Source organism: Peromyscus eremicus, chromosome 15, assembly GCF_949786415.1.
Source record: "Peromyscus eremicus chromosome 15, PerEre_H2_v1, whole genome shotgun sequence".
Lineage (NCBI taxonomy): Eukaryota > Metazoa > Chordata > Mammalia > Rodentia > Cricetidae > Peromyscus > Peromyscus eremicus.
In genome coordinates, this window is record NC_081431.1 from 9,329,067 (window position 1) to 9,342,094 (window position 13,028).

A 13,028-nucleotide genomic window follows, 5' to 3' on the forward strand; every position below is an offset into this window, starting at 1 on the left:
ATACATTTAGAGAGAGAGAATTTTAGCCTAATTAACTTCTCTAGAAGATAAATTTGCTCTAAAAAGTATCTCATCTACCACAAAAGAGCAACATCTACTTATTAATTACCACCTATGGACCAGACCTGGAGTTTGATATTTCAGACAGAAGGATGAGTATGTGATATGCAGTTCAAGACACAGAAATTCAAGAGTGGCTCAGACAAATGGACATGGCTTGTGGCTTCTCAAAAGCATAGGGTCAAGAACCTGGTCAAAGTCAAAATACTTGAAGAGTTGGTAGACCCTGCAGATACTCTGCTCATATGAATCACGTTGGTTCATTTTACCATATTTGAACTTAACTCCGAGAAACATGTACTCTGAAACATTTATTTTAGAAAATCATGAATCAATTATATATAAAAATTGTTATAGAACATTACTTCATTCTTTCAAAAATAAGCAAATAGTAATACATGCAAAGAATGCCATTATCTTACGTATAATGTTTAACATAATCTTTTTGAGATTTGCAAATCTCATAAAATTCTGCTCAATGAGAGATATCTAGATTCTTACATATACTTTGGCTATGATCTTTCACCTTATGAAACTGTAGGAAAACTCACTGAGCGCCACTGGGCAGGCTAAGAAAATGACTAGAGGATGTACAGAAGTATGTACCAAGCCTCAGCTCGCTACCATAGTTACACTATAGGGGATGTAGGCATAGAGACTGTTTTGGATGTGAGAAATTATGGAGACAGAACCAAGAAAACAGCCGCTGGTTGGAGATGTGTGCACAGATTTGAAGTTAAATGAACAGGCTGCTTTAATTTGATATAAAGTATGAGAATCTAGAATGACTGCTTTAGTACAGGGAGCAGAAGACAGGACCTCACACATTAGGCAAGCAATCCATCACCCAGCTGTGTCTCAGACCCCAAAGACTCATAGTTCCCTCCCTGAGATAGTCCAGTGGATAAGACATTTCTTATTGATAGTAACAACAATAAGAGTAATGGTTCATTTGCATTAAATGGACGTTTCAGGATTGGAGTCAATTGCTTTCCCTGGAAACAGAGCTTGAGATAAGCATTCCTTTTCTGTGACTTACAGGAGTGGACCCAGATGAGGAGGGTATCAAGTGGGGTGGGGTCTTCTTTCAGTCTTAATCCCTGTAACATGTCACACTACAGACCTGTGATTGTCAAGTTAACAATGACTGATCAACTAGAAAGAGTCTCAGTGAGAGATTTGCTATATTTCATTGGCCTGTGGTCATGTCTATGTCTTAATCAAGTTAATTGATATGGGAAGACCTCGCCCACTATAGGTGACATCATTCCCTAAACAGAAGGCCCTGTGTTGTATAGGAGTAGAAAATATAGCTAAGCACAAGGAAGCAAGCCATTCAGCTAGCAAGCAAGGATGTATTCATTCTCTTTGTTCTTGATTGTGGGTATGATAAGAGTAGGGATCTCAAAACTCCTGCCATTGGTACATACACACAGTGATGGTCTGTAACCTGGAATTGTGAAGTGAAATATACCCTTTCTCCCTTAAGCTGTTTTGTTTTTTTTTTTTTGTTGTTGGTTTGTTGGGTCAGTTTATTTTGTCACAACCAAGATGAAACTACAAAAAGAACTTATCCTGGGCCAGACTTTTGTACCCTCTAGTTATTTGGAACTGAACCATGTCTAGGAAACGCCTCCTTCTGCACCAAGCACAGTGCAGTAAGTGGAGGGAAACTATGCAAGAAAGTGTCCAAGATGAGTGACTGTCTACTTGTTGCTAGAGTTCCAGAGTTTTAGTGACATAATCAAGAGCAGGTGGCACAGGAAGGAGATTCGGTTAATGTGGCCACATTAGACAGTCCATCTAAAGGGATCAGGGACCTTAAGTCTCTTTGGGTGCCAACACAAGCTTTAGGATTAAATAGAGGGAGAATTAAGGCTGGGGCAAGAGATCTGCATAACTAAGCAGTCTTAATCAAGATGCAGTCTGGTTGATCATCATGGTTCTTCAAGGTGGTCCAAAGAATGGATCTGTAATTGCTGGACAGGAGCATCTGGTTGGTTCCCATAAGATGATTGTTCCTACTGTGGGTGCAGCCACTTCACCATGCATGAATGCCCTCATGGGGAGGCGGGTCCTGTGATGTAAGACTCATCTTCCCTTTGTGAAATCCTTCTGGAGATAAAACAGCATAGTCCTAGAACCATGCAGCTAGAGGCTAGACCAGGAAACCAGGCAGAACAGAGCCACCCGCTCAGGCTAGTTGGTTTTGTTAATTTAACATAAGCTAGAGTCCTCTGGGAAGGGGGGACTTCAGTTGAACTGTCTCCCTCAGATTGACCTGTGGGCATGTCAATGGGGGCATTTTCTTGATTAACAGCTAATGTGGGAGGGGACCGTGTATTGTAGGTGATGCTGCACCTGGGAAGGTTATCCTGGAGTGCTTCAGAAAGCAGGCTGAGCAAGCAATGGTTTAGCCCAAGCTCCTCCACAGTCTCTGCTTTGGTTCCTGTCCCAAGTTTCTGGTCGAGTTCCTTCCTGCCTGACTGTCCTTCATGGTGAACTGTGATGTGGAAGTGTAAGACAAATAAGAACTTTCATCCCCTAAACTATTTTAGGTCATAGTATTTAGCACAGAAATAGAAGGCAAACTATGACATTATTTTCTTCAGACTGTAAAGGAAACCAGGGGCCTAGAAAAAAATCCTCAGCACTGTCTGCCACATAGACTCAAATATCCAGGGGAACATTTGACATCACGTGACATTGCAGGGTACTGTTTCTCAAAGAAGAATGACCCCTGAGACATACCGGACATCCATTCCTTAGCCCTTGTTTTTTATGGTGACTATACAGGGAGAGTGGCCTAGGTCTCCCATTTTGAGACTCTACAGATTTTCCTTCTAGAATGTTCTAAGTAACCGAGTCTTAAACAAGATCGGTTTCATTCCCTTGTTCCTCCTTTCCTCCTCTGCTTTGATGTCCCACTTTCTGTTGCACCAGGATGCCAAATCACAGGTATGCACATGCCCACAGGAGGGCTTCCAGCCAGGGACTGTAATGGCTACCGTGTGCCTAGGTAATTTGGCCCGATGATGAAAATCAGGCCTTTTCAAAGTTCTTTCCAGCCAGAAGCCAATGCTTGACTTTCACCTCTCCTCATCAAGGGGGAACCTGGGTTTTCAAAAGATCTTATTTCTTTGATTTCATTTTGTGGTTTCGAAGGTAGGAAAGAATTCCTTCTTGTTTGAAATTATAGCTAACTGCAGGTAAAGAATGTGACTATGTGTGCCTGGATCCAGTAGAGCCAAGGATAATATAAAGAGCCAGCCTACGACATTAAAACGTCTACACCAATTATGGCCATTGTCTGGGTTCAGTTCTCATTAGTGAGGCAGCCTTACTGAGGGATCTTTGTGTGTGGGCTTGTGTCCCAAGGGAGGGTCACAGAGCCAGCAAAGCAGCTGGCGTTGGCATGGTGTCTGTGAATCTGAGGAGAGATCTTGATACTGAGGTCTAACCCACCTGTGTGCTCACCTGTTGAGAAGTGACTAAATTGTGAAGAATGGATATCTGACATTTGGTGGCAGTCACCAATCTTTGAAAAACAGTACTCTGTATATAATCAGACACCAACTGTTTCCCTGGATATTCAGGCCTATATGGTAGAGAACGCTATTCCTAGTTCATGAAACTCCAGAAATGGAAACATAGGGAACAGAAAAAGATTAAAATGTTCCCTGGGCTGGAGAGAGAGTTGGTAAAGCGCTTGCCTTGAAAACCCAGGGACCTGAGTTATATCCCCTGAATCACAACTCAGCCTAGATGCAGGGGAGGAGCTTGGTCTTGCCTCGTCTTGATATTCCATGCTTTGTTGACTCCTATGGGAGGCTTTACCCTTTCTGAGGAGTGGATGGAGCAGGGTGAGGGGGAAGAAAGGAGGTGGGGAAGAGAATGGAAGAAGAAGAGGGAGAGGAAACTGTGCTTGGTATATAAAATAAATAAAGAAAGGAAAAAGAAAAGAAAAGAAAAGAAAAGAAAAGAAAAGAAAAGAAAAGAAAAGAAAAGAAAAGAAAAGAAAAGAAAAAGGCACAAGACATGGCCTGCTGCTGTAATCACAGTGTTGTGAAGGAAGAAACAGTTATACCCCTGGTGCTCACTGGACAGTCAGTGTACCCTAAGTGGCAAGCTCCAGGACAAATGAGAGACTCTGTCTCATCAAACAAGTTGGACAGTGAGGAATGGCATCCAAGGTGTCACCCTCTTGCCTTCACATGCACGTGCGCGCGCGCGCACACACACACACACACACACACAATATCACAAACACACACTCCCCTTATATGTGTGAATTGATGAGCATCAAGTCCCAGCACTGAGTTCCTGGTTCTTAGAAGTCTATGCTTTATAATGAACATTTTGGTGTTCACCTATTGATCTGGAAATCAGCTCAATAAATCATAATCATCCTTTGCTGAAAATAAAAAAAGTACCTCAAAATAGATTGCAGGGAAAAAGAAAGAATACCAGTCAGTGCTGTAAGTAGTGACCACAGGGATGTTCCACAAAGCTACCATTTTGAGTAGGGTTGTTTATGCATGTCTTTGTAATGTACAACTCATTCGGTAAACTTTTTATTATTTTGTTTTATGTGTATAGGTGTTTGGCCTATGTGTACCATGTACATGCCATGGAGGCCAGGGGAAGGTGTTGGATCCCCTGGTACTGGAGTTACAGATGTGAGCTGCCATACGGGTTCAAGGAACTGAACCTGGGTCCACTGCAAGAGCAACCAGTGCTCTTAACCATTAAGCCATCTCTCCATTCCCGTCTTTTAATTTTTTTTTAATTATACACTTGCTCAAAATGTTTGAGAACTATCATTCAAATGATAATGAAGCTCAGATAAAAGCAATGTCATCCGTGTGTCCCTCTCTGCACGGACTGATGTTCCCTGGCATAAGCAGAAGAAAGTCACTCATTTTGCACTCTCCCTGGGTCTTTTCTAAGTAGTGACTTCAAAGCTGAATAAATTCAAATGGGCATCCACACAATCTGCCCGAGACCTGTCTGCCTGCTTCAACAATTCCCTTCCTCTCTCTTTTTTTCCTTTCCTACCCTCGCACTTCTTACTTCCTTTCTCTATGGAGGGCTGGAGTCTACATTTCAGAGTCAGGAAGATTTACCAGCCAAGGCAAACTGTGGATGGAAGCTGAACTTGCAGCAAATAAGCAATTAAAGTGGAAACAATGTCCCCACACACCCTCGCCAAATATTCCCACCCTGGAGCAGGTTCCCGTCACCTCACACCTTGATTATTGATGTGGCTCCCAGCTCAGTCCTTGACTGCGCTCCCTCCTCACGGGACTCCATTCTGCCCACATATGCCGAATGAATGCTTTGAGTATATTGTTATCATCAGGAATTTCCCTGCTCAAAATTACCTGGGCTTTCTTCATCTACAGCTCCAGTCTGAACTCCATAGCTGAGTAAGGACACTCCACATTTTGTGTCCGTCAACTGGCCAAACTCATCTTTGGATGTTCTCAACTTGAGCCTAATTTGTTCGCCCTATAGCCTCCTAGTACAAAGTGAATGTGATAAGGAATTTGAATAAGAGTTCCTGCAGTATCCTCTAAGATCTTCCAGCACACCAGCAGACACATGTTGGGCTGTTCTAGCTGCTGAACAGATGGGAGAGCTGACTGCTTGTGTGTGCCTGTCTGTGCCCTTGTTTTCCAACTGGAAACACATATCCCTTTGCTTGTCTGCTTTAGTTCTTCTCTTATCCCTATTACAGAAGCATTGGGCCTTGTGGAGTAGATAGGCCCAGGGGATTATTACTCTCTCTGTTTGAGAAATTAGAACGTTAAACTCCCAGAAGTTACTCAATAGACCCAAAGTTACACATTTTATATACCTCCACCCCGCCACCCCTTCATTATACCTAGCTACAAACCAGTATGCCCCACAATGAAACCAGAACTGGTCCAGGTATATTGTTGAAGCTAGGCCAAGTTGAAAGCAAAGACATTGGAATTTGATCTTGAAACCCATTAATAGTAAGTAGTAACGATGGTTCCCTAACTATAATTCCAGATGCCTAGCCTTTGCATACCCACCTATGGTGACATCTGTCAATATGTGCAGCCCTTATGGGATGCCCAAAGAGCTGTTGAGGATGCATTGTGCCACCTGTATGCACTATGTCACTTCATCTGTGCCAGTCTGTCTTCTCCATGTGAAGCAGAATCAGTGGACAGCGCCTGCTTTGCTTTGTGCCTGTACTCTGGTTTAATAAGCATATATAAGCAGCAGAGGAAAAAAAGAATATTAGCAGCAGTTTATTTATAGCTCACACTAGCCTTTCAAAGCCTCTGCTTCCAGAACCCCTTATATTTTCTGCTTCATGAATTCTTAATCAGTTCCAGTTGAAGTAAACCATTCCACATTCTGGCTATGAGAGGAGAGAAAATTCTATCTATCTATCTATCTATCTATCTATCTATCTATCTATCTACCTACCTACCTACCTATCTATCATCTATCAATCTATCATCTGTCTGTATAGCTATCTTTTCTATCATTTACCTACCTATCAATCATCTATCTATCTATCTATCTATCTATCTATCTATCTATCTATCTATCTATCTTTTATGTGTCTGTCTATCTAATCTATCATTTACCTACCTACCTACCTACCTACATATCTATCATCTATCTATCTATCTATCTATCTATCTATCTATCTATCTATCTATCTACCTACCTATCATCTACCTATCTATCCATCCATCCATCTGCTTACCTATCTATCATCTATCTATTGCAAATGTTCCCACCAACTACAGGGCTTTGAACTAATATAGTCTACCCCTTTTCTTCTGTGTTGGCAAATGTTAGCAAATATGTTAGCAGTTATACAAGCCTGCTATAATTTTCAATCCTTTTACTCCTCTATAGTAACAGAAATCTGTGAGCTGACCTTTGGAGACTCAGTATCGTGAAGAACATCTGCATCTCAGTGCTCTGTGTTAACAAATACCCAGGGTGAGCCTAACCCAGTGGGGCAGCACACAGCTGGCCTCAGGTTCCTCCTGCAATAATGAGGACTTCTCTCCCCTCCTGACCTCACCTTCCTCTGCTTAAATCTGCTGTGGTGAATGGCACCCTTACCCTCTGACCCTCCCCAAATGGCTCAATGAATCACATACAGGCTCATAAAAATGATTTGCTGATTTGTCAGGAAGTAGGAGGGAAAAACAGAATTGATTTTAGCTTAGGAATGGTTCACCTTACTCACAATCTCTTATTCCTTTGATTCTATTTCTAAAAGAGTTGATTATCTAGACACAAAGCCAAGCTTGAAACAGCTTTGCAATCAAATGGAAAACAAAAGACAGTGTGCTCTCTCCTCTTCAACCATTCCTTCAAATAATGAAGCAAAACCAACCCCATGTTGTCTATAACCTCGCTAACATTTGAAATCTATTCACACCAATTTCAAAGTACTACAAGTTTATCTCATTTAAAATAGATACCACATTTGTTTCTATCATTTATATTTCAGTCCCGTTATGAGTTTTTCCTCCCACTAGTCTTTGAATGATTAAAGCAAAAGTTTAAAAATTACTTAATTCAAACCACCTCTACACTGGTGCTCTTATTCATCCAAAGCATACATACATGAATTAATCAACACTGATTAGCTGAATCACTAGTCTTCCTATGGAAAAAGCACCATATTGTGTTAAATACATTTGACAAAGAATGAGAAGCCAAAGGACACACGAGGAACTTCACTTCAGGTGTTGTGAGGCCATTTCATTGTTGAACTAAAACAGAAGGGACCACAGTGTCACCGAGAACAACAGGGGCATCCAAGACTACACAGAGACTTAGTGTCCTAGACAAAGAAAAGAAAACAAACAAGATAAAACAGGCATTCAGGATTTCTCTTAGTCTAACCATGGTGTTTGGACCCCAGTTTGGTCCTTGGGACCCAGTCTAAAGCTGAGTGTGAGAGATGGCTCAGCAGTTAAGAGGACTTTACTGCTCTTGCAGAGACCAGAATTTGTGTTCCAGCATTTCCATTGAATAGCTCACTATTGCCTACAACTCCAGCTCCAGGGGATCCAACTCCCTCTCTGGCTTCCATAGGCACCCACACACAAGTGCACATGCATACTTGTGTGCACACGTGCATACACACACATATACATAAAAACTGAAGCTGGCCATGAGCATCAAGGTTTCTCCATTCTATGTCAACAAGGATGGTACCTCAGTCTAAAGTTCACCATTCACTCTCTCAGTTTATAAAGAAATCCCAGGTTTCTTTTGATTATTTCTTCATCTTCCGTAGACTTTTCTCAGCTACCACATGGCATACTAACTGTAGTCTACCAGTGCTGAGTTTGAAAGACTACTCTTGCACTTTCAAAGTGAATTTTTGAAAACGTCAAGCTTGAGCAAGTGGGCTCATGGCTGATTAGTGGTTCAACCCACGAAAGTCAGCGCAGACAAGCCAACTCTACAGTAAGTACATTTACTCTCACAGCCATGATTCCAGAGCAGCATCACTCCCCTCTGCTGCTGCTTGCAAGCATGAGCTGAAAATGTTGTGTTTCTACAATGTGTGCCCATTTTCTAATTTACTAGAAATTGGGTACATCACACATTTAGTAAAAAAATACTTCTTTACACTTAATAAATTTCCATGTTTTGTAATTTTCATAAATATCAAGTAGCCAGCAAAAGAAAATGACAAATTTTATTTCCATTTCTTTCTTCTTTAGTTCTTCAGGTAATAAGTGGGATAAGCAATTTGGTAAACAAAGGGGAGTATTTGTTTGAATGGAAATTAGAATTCTAAATGTAAAGATTTATTGGTTGATTGATGGTGTGTATGAGTATTGAACCTGCAGGCATGTGTGTACCACATATGACCCTGGTGTCTGCAGAGGCTAGAAGAAGGCATCAGATCCCCTGGGACTAAAGTTACAGAAGATTCTGAGCCACCATTCAGGTTCTGGGAACTGAACCTGGGGCTTTAGAAAAGTAGCCAGTGCTCTTGGTTACTAAGCAATTTCTTCAGCCCTGGAATTCTAAATGTAAGCCACTGGATATAATTAATTGTGAACACGAATATGTTATATAATCCCCCTCCCCCATTTCTGCATCTAAAGTAATCCTGAGGATTGGGTGAGATTTTATCTGAAGTATTTTCGAGGTTCAGAATTCTATTATTCAATCACATTTAATTTAGATTTAAAAAATTAGCTGATTACTACTACGAAGCTGGAAATAATAAAAATCATAGATACGATTTTTATCTGCTTTCTCGTGTTCATATGCATCTTGTGTGTATTTATACCTCTGTCACATTGAGAAAAATTGAAGTGACTTACTTTGTTTTAAATGAGACCACAAGATAAAAAGTAAAATATTTTAAATAAAAATTTAAGTGATGCGATCCAGAAATGGGAAATGTTGAGGGAAACCATAATCAGAGTTAGTGAATAAGAATGTCTAAGGACCAAAATGCAGGCTTCAGATTTTATCTGGAGTGATGAGGATGAAACACAAATCATAATCTCAGAGACAGCAAATGGCAACAGAGAATTCAACCTAATTCAACCCAGAAAATCCATCAGAGGGAAGGAGCTAATTCCATCCCGTTGCTTAGAACTCTTGCAAATAGTTGTATAAGCATTGCGCATAGGGAGGTACAATGGTGAATTTTAATTGTCAACTCCACACAATGTAGAATCACCTGGGAAGAAAATTGCTTAGATCAGGCTGGCCTGTGGGCTTGTCTGTAGAGGATCGTCTTGATTGCCAGAACTGATGTGGGAAGACCCAGCCTACTGTGGGCAGCACTATTCCTTAGGCAGGGGAGTTCTGAACTGTATAAGAAAGGAGAAATTGGGCTGAGAAAAATGAGTAGGCCTGCATGCAACTGTTTCTCTTGACTATGGACATAATATAACCAGCTGCCTCTAGCTTCTGCTACTATAAGTTTTCCACAGTGATGGACTGTAACCTAGAATTGTGAGCTGAAACGAACCCTTTCTCCCCTAAGTTGCTTTTGTCTGGGTGTTTTATCACAGCAACAGAAAAAAAACAAAAACTGGGAAAGGAAGGGGGAGGCTGTTCAATACACTCATTGAAAGCACTTACTATTGGATTGCAAGGCATCATGTGAAATGTCTCCCACAGTATTGGAAAGTTCAGTCTCCTGCTGATAGTGACACTTGGGGAGGATGTAGAAGCTTTGAGAGGCACCAGGCTGAGGGAAGTGAATCACTGGGGGTGGGCCTCGAAGTTCATATGCTGGCCTACTTCCTGTCATACCCCTGCTTCCTGTCCTACCCAACTGTGATGTGGACATCTCAAATGCTTGCTGACACAACTGTGAGCTACTCTGTAGCCAGCCTTTCCCCTCATAAAGGACTGAATTCCTCCAAGTGAGAGCTGAAGTAAAATCATCCTCCATTAAGTCCCTTTTGTGCAGGGAAATGTAGCATGAATCTTAAAGGTACTTATTAATAAAATCAAACCTGAGGCCAGTTACTGGGGTGAATGCTGGAAGATCAGGGAAGCAGAACAAGCCACAGCTACCTCACCTCACCAGTTCTTCAGCTGATCCTGTTTCCTCAGACTGAAAGCCTCTGAGTCCTTATCCAAATGAATCCCAGCTGAACTGCTGCTCACATGCCTCAATGCTTAACCAGCTAAAAGCTTCTAGTTTCTGGTCCTCATGCCTTACATACCTTTCTGCTTTCTGCCATCACTCCCTGAGATTAAAGGCTCACTTCTTGGGATTAAAGGCATGTGTCACCATGGCTGGCTGTTTCCAGTATGGCCTTGAACTCACAGAGATCCAGAGGGATTTCTGCCTCTGGAATGCTAGGATTAAAGGCATGTGTGCCACCATTTTCTAGCCTCTGTATCTAGTGGCTGTTCTGTCTCTGACCCCAGGTAAGTTTATTCGGGTGCACAATATTTTGGGGAACACAATACTACCACAAGGAAAGGAAGGTGATGCAGAAATACTCATGCTTTTACAGAAATGTACAACTAGGACTGGGAAGCTCTCATTAATGCCTATACCTCATCCTGATGCTTGCTTTGTTGGACATTCTACCTATCAGGTTGTAAAAACAGTCAGGAATTATATATATCAAGATAATTTCAGTTTGCAACAAATGCTACTGATAGTTAGAATGTTCTCTAAAATAATTTTCAAAGCAAAACAACAATGCAGCCTCAAGATGAGGAGTATATGCTATAATGTTAAGAAACAAACACTTAAAATGAAAGATTTACTTATTCCATGTTTGCTCTGTTCTCCATTAAAGAGAATGTCTTAAAACTGAACAAACATTCATATTAAATAGCTAAAAATGATGCACAAATTCTGTCAGTTCAGAACTGACATGGTGAGTCGACCTGACACATGAGGAAAGGGATTACTATAAAAGCAAATACAGGGATATAGAAACATAGAGATGAGTCTGTATACTCTGAGCTATCACATAGAAACAGGCTAAGCATTGGGTGTTGAAATTTTTTATGTAATATAGACACATGTGCATATTCTGGAAAGCTAGACAACAATATGTTATCTGGAAAGATCCATGGATTCATTGATCCACTGCTTTCTCCTACAAGGTCTCTGATACCAGTAGAAGTTACACTTCACTTTACATAAAGAAAAAGAACCAGGCTCCTTATAATCTAGTGCATCCTACAGTCACTACTGAAGGGCTCCAGAGTCCCCAGGAAGGGCCTCCAGGAACATAGGCAATGTGGGCTCAGGCAGTCTGAGGTTGCCCTCCAGCAAACCCAAGACTGCTGGCTGGCAGAAGAACAGCAGCTATGTGGCCCAGGTGGAGGAAAATGAAAAGGAACTTGGGGTGTGTGAACCTAGCACTGACAGCTGCCATTGTACACTCTCAGACATCTTATCTCAGGTGACCTGTTCCCAGTTGATCCCTTTCACTAACCCAATATTCTTCCACAATCAGCTAGAGGATTAGAAATTGGACGTTAAATCTGTGCATGGTTCTAGATGGGAAGAATCCCTAAAGTAGGTTGGAACTAGAAAACAACTTAGAAGAACTGTGGAATATTCCTTTACACTGTGTGAATATATGTCACTGTGATTGCTTTAATAAAGAAGCTGACTGGCTAATAACTGGACAGGATAAGGTTAGGGGGAGGGCCAAACAGAGAATGCTGGGAAGAAGGGCAGAGTCAGAGGAGTAGAGAGCAGACACAGAGAGAAGCAAGATGAACATGCTGTACTGAGAAAAGGTACCAAGCCACACGGCAAAGCATATGTAAAATATGGGTTAATTGAAAGTGTAAGAGTTAGTTTGTAACAAGCCTGAGCTATTGTCTGAGCATTTATAATTAATATTAAGCTTTTGTGTGGTTATTTGATAGTGGGCAGTCAGGGCAGGAAAACTCACTCAGCCTCAAAACATCACCTTAGATAAGTATGACATGCAGAAGAGCAGATTATCAGTGATTTTATGAGGCAAAGTCAAAGGTCTTCTGATTGACAAGTTCAACATACCTTGAGCATGCCCTACTAGATAACACTAGACTTCACAAAGACATTTGAGCTTGGGATGTCTAGCCCCCAGTAAGAGAAGAATCAGAAGAAAGTGTGGAAGAGAATTGTGTGTCATCCACAATAGTCAGGATAGTGAAACAGACAAAACCATAGCGGGAAATTTGGCCCAGAATAAAGAAATTTCTAATTAAAATTGCTGCATACATATATCTAATGAGGGCATGAGAAACCAGTCTTCAGAGCTGAGGCTAGAAGAAATGTGGCAGAGATGTGAGGGTGTTTTCATTTGGGCTAAGGGAGAGAGGAAGTTTGGAGCAAAGATTCACGTTCTATTCCAATTCAATTATTCCATGGTTCTGTGAAAGCAGTTGGCAGTTTTCAAGGAAATGGCTGACAGACAGGAAGCAACCGGAAGCAGAAGGAGAAATATCAAGGAGCC